The following is an 8,282-nucleotide window of genomic DNA, read 5'->3' on the forward strand; positions in this document are numbered from 1 at the left end:
TTTTAAATATGAAGCTTGGGTTTAAGCTGCATTCTTCCAGAAAGAATTTACATTTCTTCTGTAAAGCAGAATGAAGCTGGGATACTAACAATTTGAGGCCACTTTAAACTCAGATCTTACCTTTTTGGGGGGACTACAAAGGTAATGTGGTAGGGTTGTGGTTGGATATTTTGAAGGAATACATTTTCTTTTTCCTGCTATTCCTAGAGTGAACATGGAGGCAAGCAATTATCTCTATGAACTCCATGTGAGATGTGCATTTGTCCTTACATGAATCTTTCTTGCTTTTTAATGTATGTTGTTCCATCTTGATCTTTAGGCTTTGTTTTTTTTCCCTTGGCGAGACCACTGGAACCCAGGTCTGGGTCACAAGCCAAAGATAAACTCCCCAGGGTAAGTGGCTGTGCTTCTGTGGAACTGCACTTTCATATAATTTCTGGCCTTCACAGAAGTTCTACTTTTACAACAGTGTAGTTATACATATAAAATTAAAATTTTAAATTGTATCCAGCTTTTTAGATATGTTGTATTCGGAGGTGTTTCTCTTAAAGTTTAGTATACTATATTGTTTAAATGGTAAATTCTAGTCTGAATTTAAGCTATTATGTTATTTTTTCAGGTTTATTTGCATTTAATATTGATTCCTAATTGTGAATAAAAAGATTATATTTTAATTAAGGTTGACATCTGTGTGCAACTAGAGGAAATACACTGGGGAAGGATTTTTTTTAATAGTCCCCTTACATTGAAGTGGAAGGCTCTCTACTTCACGCATCAGAAATATGATTTCTGGCCAAGCATGGTGGCTCTCGCCTGTAATCCAAGCACTTTGGAGGCCAAGGTGGGCAGATCACCTGAGGTTGGGAGTTCAAGACCAGCCTGACCAACATGGTGACACCCCATCTTTATAAAAAAAAAATATGATTTCTGCCTGGGCACGGTGGCTCATGCCTGCAATCCCAGCACTTTGGGAAGCCGAGGCAGGAGGAATGCTTGAGGTCAGGAGTTCCAGACCAGCCTGGGCAACATAGCAAGACCCTGTCTCTACAAAAAATTTAACAGTCAGCCAGGTGTGGTGGCACACACTTGTAGTCCCAGCTACTTGAGAGGCTAAGGTGGGAGGATCACTTGAGCCCCAGAGTTCAAGGCTGTAGTGACCTATGACTGTGTCACTGCACTCCAGCCTGGGTGATGGAGTGAAACCTTGTCTCAAAACAAAAATCCAAAACAAAACAAACAAACAAACAAAAAAAACTAACCAATCAAGCAAAATATTCGTGATTTAATTCAGTAAACATTTATTGTGATCTACTATGGGTCAGCTTATAATGCTACCTGCAAAAGAAGATTCAAGCAAATGAAGTCATAGTTTTGTATTGTAATAATCATAATATTTAGCATCTCCTGAGGGCTAACTGCATGTTTTGTTATAATGCTTGCCAGTTTTAGTGCTTTATATATTTTATCATGTTCAGTCATTAAAGTATATGTATGAGATAGGTACTTCAGTTACTGTGCTTATTTTTACATAAGGAAACTGAGGTAGAAAGAGGTTAAATAACTAGGTAAGGTAAATAGCAAGTAAGTAATGAACCTAAGATCCAAACCCTTGCAGTCTGACTCTAGAGCACACGTCCTTTACTGCCAGTTACAATATTATGCTATACGACAATATACCACTCTATACAATATTACTAAACATAAGAAGCTTAGCTTGGATTCTATAAACATAATTTTAATAGTTGTGTTGATGTCTTTGCTAAGTCTAACATTCTGGCTGACTCTGTAAGTTAGTTTCATTGAACATCATTTTTTTCCGAATATAGGCTGCAGGGTAATTTTCCAGTTAATTTGTATACTTTGTACCAAAGGTGTTTGAGTATAATCTCTGCCCATTTGTTGGTTGACCACCGGGCTGAGAAGACACAGGGATGACCCCTAGGAAGTCAGGCTGAAAGTATAAATGCAAGAATACAAGAACTGAGCAAAGAAATAAGTAGCCACACAAAGCAGAGAAGAACTGCACTCTTTAAACAGGAAGATAACAGACACAATATATAGAAAGAAAGAATACAAAGACATGTTTGATCAATGTTACTATAGCAGCCTAGAGGATAACATAATCAGAAGGTCTGGTTAGATTGCCAGGGAAACTTCCGAGAAGACGTTGGAACTTTAGCTGTGCTTAACACCTACCTCAACTATGCCTGCTGAGATACATAAATTAAGATGTCACATGGAACCTTATTTTCCTCTTCCAGTAAATTGTTTAGCTCATTAAATGGCATGCTAAGAAATAAACTGAACATACTGGGAAGTTTAAACCTTTATTTTTATTTTCTTGAAGAATCAAGAAAGCATATCTTGTTTTTTGTCCCCATGCAAAGAGAAAAAGAACACTTCCTAGAACACTTTGAAGTTACTTTATGGCCTTAGGACTAGGTTCTGGTCTAAAAAATGGGAGTGGACCTTGTGTTTCTATTTCTTTTCTTTTTTTTTCTTGGTCAGAGTTTCATTCTGTGGCCCAAGCTGGAGTACAGTGGCATGATCTCAGCTCACTGCAACCTCTGCCTCCTGGATTCAAACAATTCTCCTGGCTCAGCCTCCCAAGTTGGGACTGCAGGCACCCGCCACCATGCCTGGCTAAGTTTGTATTTATAGTAAAGACAGGGTTTTACCATGTTGGCCAGGCTGGTCTTGAACTCCTGACCTCAGGTGATCCACCTGTCTCAGCCTCCCAAAGTGCTAGGATTACAGGCATGAGACACAGTGTCTGGCCTTACGTTGCATTTCTAGACCTGGCCATAAATCTCCCTAACAATCATATAAAATCTTTCTCTTCTATTAAGACTGTGGAGGCCGCAACATGGAAGAAACGATTTAAGTGAAACCCCAAGAAGAGCCACGTCATTCTTATGGAAGGATCACATCAGCAATAAACCTTTATTGTTTTAAGCTACTGATATTTTGAGGTTCCTTGTTAAAAAGTTAATTTTAATCACCAATGAATAAAACAGATACACATGTAGACTAAGCAATCTCATTGTACAGCCCTTTATAGGAAGCGATTTGGAGAAATCAGGAAAGCATTATTGTCATCCTCAACATTTCATTTCTTTTGCCATTTACTTTGTTGGTTCTATCAGTTTCCAAGAGTGGCATGATTGTATCAGTGACAGCCAACGGAAAATGATACTTTGTTTACGCCAATTTTGATAACTACATGCTACTTTAGGGCCAACATTTACTGTACCAAGAATATTACTATAATATTTTTGATCAAAGATATTGTATTAATTTTTCTATGTGCTTTATTCTGTTTAATTCTCCAAACAATATGAAAGGGTATGACTATTACCCTTTAACAGCAATTCAATGTGGTTTTAATGCTGCTTAGAAAAGCTCTCAGTTCTCAAAATGATTTTCAAACTCCTAGAAAAATATAGTACATTTTTCATGTGTGAAGATGTAACTTGGCCAAATTTCAAAAACACGAATTTTTTCCAAAGTTTTAAGAATCTTTCCTAAGATACCAAAAAAATTGTTTTCCATCAGACTTGAAATTTCTAGCTGAAGCTCATGAGCTAGATGCTGTATTGATCTAATATATCATTAAGTGGCAAAATGGTACAATTTATCATGTCCACATGGCATTATGGGAAATTCTCTCTACTGCTCTGGGTCCTTATATGCACTTTCTCATTTTTTCACATAGCAGACTAATGATAAAGGAGCTCTCATTTCGGTCTTTTGTTTCCAACAAGCAAATGCATATAAACAAGCAATTATTTTTGAAGTAGTGTACTTTCTCCTACACTGTTTAAAGCAGTGATTTGTTTATTTCAAATTGTAAACTCTCTTTTCTGCCTATAAAACAAACTACCTTATGCATGAATATGAGAACACATAGTTTCTCCATGGTAGCTAGCAAAAACATCTTTCCTGCCACAGCATATTAAATAATTATTAAAGTCCATTAACTTTAAGTGCATGCAAGTACTCTTTATTTAAGAAACACATTTCTACAGATACTATTTATCCAAAATCAAAATGGCCTTTTCTGGGTAGCTAGGAGACAAAAAATCATAACCTTATATGAAACAGGAAAAACAAATAAACAGACTCGATTTACATTAAAATGATGTCATTAAGCTCTGCAGAATGTGCTGGTATCTCACCTACTGCCTATAAAGAAAGTATAACAAATGACATTGCATATATGTTAATTTTGCTGTTCCATACTTTGGTGGAAGGAGTAATGTTGAATATTCTCAGACAGTGACACATCCCATAGTTAAGAGCATCATCTAAGGTGCTGACTCTCAGCATCACTGTGAGCACACACATCTTTCCCTCTACTTTTGGTTTTCTCTCCTCAGCTTCTTCCACGCCTTTACTTTCCTCCTCATATGGCGGCACTTCCTGTAGCCCATGGCCAAGTTTCCCTTCTCTCACCACACTCCGGAACTGGCTTCCCATTCTTTGACTCAGGTGTAATATTTATTTGGATTCTTATCCAGTCTATGTAACTCCTAACTTACCTGAAACCTGGTCCCGAACAGAGCAGGACATTTCAGAGTCACATTAAAGATAAGTGGAGACTGTGCCCACACACAACAGAGCCACTCAAGTAACAAGATGGCACAGAGCTTTCAATCAAATGCAGTCGATTCTGTTATTCACACTAATTATGATCTATAACATTGTCATGGACACTGAATTAGCAAATACTGAATCATGGCTCCTAGAGGAAATACATGACTTGGTTCCCATGAGCCTTTGGTTTTTGCCCACTGATTAATGCATAACCTTGTTTAATGTGTGTTTCTGCTTAAAGGCACCTTATCAATATATAATTAATATATACTGATGTATATTGAAATAATGTACATATTCAATATATATATTTTGATTTATTAACATTGAATCATGGCCAAAAGCACCATAACTCATGCCCAAACAAAGCTTATCTAACAAGTATATTTTTTCTCTGTAAGGCACATCTCAGCCTTCTTGTGCTTAGATACTCTGGACAGTACTTCAGTACATTGCTTATGGGGTCATTTTTAAACAGTGAAATCACCACTGAACATGCAAAAGGCATAAAAATGCAAAAAATATGGCATTAAATAGATCGTGAAAGGGACACTTGTTTACAATGTACTTTCAGTGAGCCAAGTTTATTGTCACTCTGTGCTTATCAGCAAAAGCACCATGAGTACTGATTTGAAGATTATAAATACATTTTAATGAGTATTAGAATTTGCAGATACAGAATCCACATGTAATGAGGGTCAACTGTATTTAAATCATAAAAACATTATGAATTAGAATGTTATTTGTGATGCCCCCAAAATAGTTCTATTTTTAAAAAGGTGTATTTTCTACCAACAGAGGCATGAAATCAGTAATAGCTTAATCCAACCAAAGTTTAAATTTTTGTTAAAGCTGTGTTTAAAACAAACAAACAAACAAACAAACAAACAAACAAACCTTGGCTTCTCTTGTCTCTACAGGGTACTTCTAAGTTGCAGTTCACTATAATATGCATTATATTCCAGCTTCCACTGAAAGTTCTGCCTTCATAAAAGTCCCCGACTCCAGGGTTCCAACAACTAACACAAACTTCAGTATTGTGTTTAGGGGAAATCCCTCATTCAAAGGCACAAGGGAGAATTTGACCCACTAGCCTTGAAGGAAGAGACTGCTATCTTATAATCAGACACCCTGCTTTTCTGTGACTGGGGAATGCCTTTCTTCCTCTCTTTATCCTGCTTAATAGTTCTATGCAAAATGACACTCACTGAGCTTTTGCTTCTTGGCTCAGTTTTAGCAGGATCAAGGAAGCCCCAGGCTGTGGCTAGTGAGGATGGGCTTAGAAGGTCTTAGAGAATTGCAAGAATGACCTGGGCTTCAAAAGGTGGGAGGTGGGACGTGGGTCGTGAAGCCAAGATCCTAGGTTTACCTGGCTTGGTTCTTTAGGATTTATATTGTCACCTGTTTCAATTGGAGTTTAAAACCACCATTTTGGAGGACTTTGTGATGCTGAATCCTGAAATATTCTCAGAAAGTCAACATAATCTTTTTCATAAAGGCTCACAACAGAGCTGCAAGCAGCACCACCTGTCTACAGATATACCTTAGGTCTGCTTTAGATCGTAAAATGGAAATAAGCTTTCAAAGTGTTTTTCAAGTTGCCTTTGGGTTCTGTTAAATGTAGAAAGGTTTCTTTCTTTCCTTTTTTTTTTTTTCTTGGTCAAATGAAATGTCACTGTCATTTCCTTCTTAACATGAAATCATGCCATTGGATACTTGGGGAAGGAAAACCCACATGAAACATCTACCCAGATGTTATGGGAGAAATGCTGGTTTAGAAAAGCCTTTGTTCTATGGTGGAAGCTACCACGGTTGTTCCATCACATCAATTTTTACTTACACCATTTAATAAATAAAAACACGCTGACTGCCAACCCACGAGAACAACCCTATACCAATTACTGAAGAACAGAACTGCTTCAGTGAGGGTTGAAGAAGGGCAAAGCATTATGAAATGAGTTTTAATTTAAGTCAAGGTGCTCAGTTGAGAGTTCCATTTCCCCTGTAATTGATTTCTTTTGTTTCAAGAGAAACTCACAAGTTGTTTGAATCTGGTTTTTGTGATATTAACATGGAGGCAGGAGTACTTGCCAGTAATCTGCCGCTTTAGGGTGTTAGGAGGCTCTTTCTCTGCTTTGTTAAGGGCAATTTTATTTATTTAATTTTAAGGCAAGATCTCTTTCTGCCATCCAGGCTGGAATGCAGTGGCACGATCATAGCTCACGTTTGCCTTGGACTTCTGGGCTCAAGTGATCCTTCTACCTCAGCCTCCTGAGTAGCTGGGACTCCAGGCATGCATCACAACGCCTAGTGAATTTTCAAATTTTTTAAAATAAAGATGGGGTCCTGCTATGTTGTTCAGGCAGGCCTCAAACTCCTGGCCTCAAGTGATCCTCCTGCCTCAGCCTCCTATAGGCGTGAGCCACTGTGCCAGGCTGAAGACAATTTCTTAGATGGAAATACCTATCTGATGTTCTGGAGATCTCATAGGTAATGCCACATATGAAATACTACACTCACAGGCTCTGGGATTCTTCTCTTCCTGGCTCAATAGCTGTGTGGCCTTAGCCAAGTGCCTTAGTCTGCTAAAGGTCATGTCTCAACTGCAGATTGAAATCATACTAGATTGTTTCAAGGTCTTAAGGAGAGATTGGACTTATGGAAGCTAGGTATACTGTCTTCAAAAAGTAGTTGCTGTCGATTTATTATTTCTGCATTCTAATCTCATCTTTTGGTCATTCTGTACTTCCTTTGCTTCCCTTCCATGACCAGCTGATGCCCCCATCCCAGAAAGGGGGTATTTGGGGTGACAGACACCTCGCATCCTGTCCAGGGCTAGAAAAGCCTTCAGGCCCTGGAGAGGAAAAGAAGTTAGCAGAATGCAAGTGTCTTTATTCTAACTCCACTGGTTTTAAAGTTTCCTTTTTTTTTTTCTTCCAGCAAATGTGTTTTCTTCCTCTCATGGAACCAAGAACATATGTGATCCCTGGCAGATGATTTTTGCAACTCTTAAAGTCAGGATTGGAGAAGGCTGACTCACAATTTCTTACACTGCACGTGTGAAATCTTTCAAGAAAACTTGAAGGGGGGAAAGATCTACAGTATTTTGGATGATGTTTTCAATTGCTATGAAATTGGTAAAAAAAAAAAAAAAAAGAATCGATCAGTTATTTGCTTTTGTTTCTGACTTTTAAAAACCTTTTTATTTTAAAACGGCAGGAAGAGATGGGTTGAACAAAAGGTAGTATCACTGAGGACAGAGAGAAGGTAACATTTGTAGAGCATTGTAGTTTTCCAGTCATCTTAGTCATTTGATCTTGTGGCATCTCTGTGATTCAGGCTTTATCTATGATAAGAACAGAAGCTCTGAGGGATACAGAGCCATTGAGACTTTACTGACTGTAATTATTGCCTTTTTTTTTTTTTTTTTTTTTTTTTTTTTTTTTTTTTTTTTTTTTGCATTTTACTCGGTCATTTTTTTTTAAAGGTTCATACAGTTCAGGTTTTATTAAACTTAAAGTCACCTAAAGAATGGGAAACTAGAACATGATTCCTGTTAAAATAATACATTTGAGAAAATGCTTCTTTAGCTATCACTGTAATTGATCGAGCATGCAACAGACATTCTTTTATAAGATATCCAGTCCCTAACTTCCAAAATGCCAGATCAAAGGTCTTAGCTATGC

General features: G+C 37.6%; 1 long non-coding RNA gene across 1 annotated transcript in view; it reads left to right on the forward strand.

Annotated features, from left to right (window-relative positions):
- The window catches only part of LOC119472264, a 25,239-nt gene extending 17,479 nt beyond the window's left edge, over positions 1 to 7,760 (forward strand). Inside the window, exon 2 of the long non-coding RNA XR_005201390.1 lies at positions 7,537 to 7,760. This is a non-coding gene — a long non-coding RNA (uncharacterized LOC119472264). The remainder of the gene's footprint in view (positions 1 to 7,536) is intronic.
- Positions 7,761 to 8,282: the final 522 nt, after the last annotated feature.

Source organism: Cebus imitator, unplaced genomic scaffold (genome assembly GCF_001604975.1).
Source record: "Cebus imitator isolate Cc_AM_T3 unplaced genomic scaffold, Cebus_imitator-1.0 Scaffold92, whole genome shotgun sequence".
Taxonomy (NCBI): Eukaryota; Metazoa; Chordata; class Mammalia; order Primates; family Cebidae; genus Cebus; species Cebus imitator.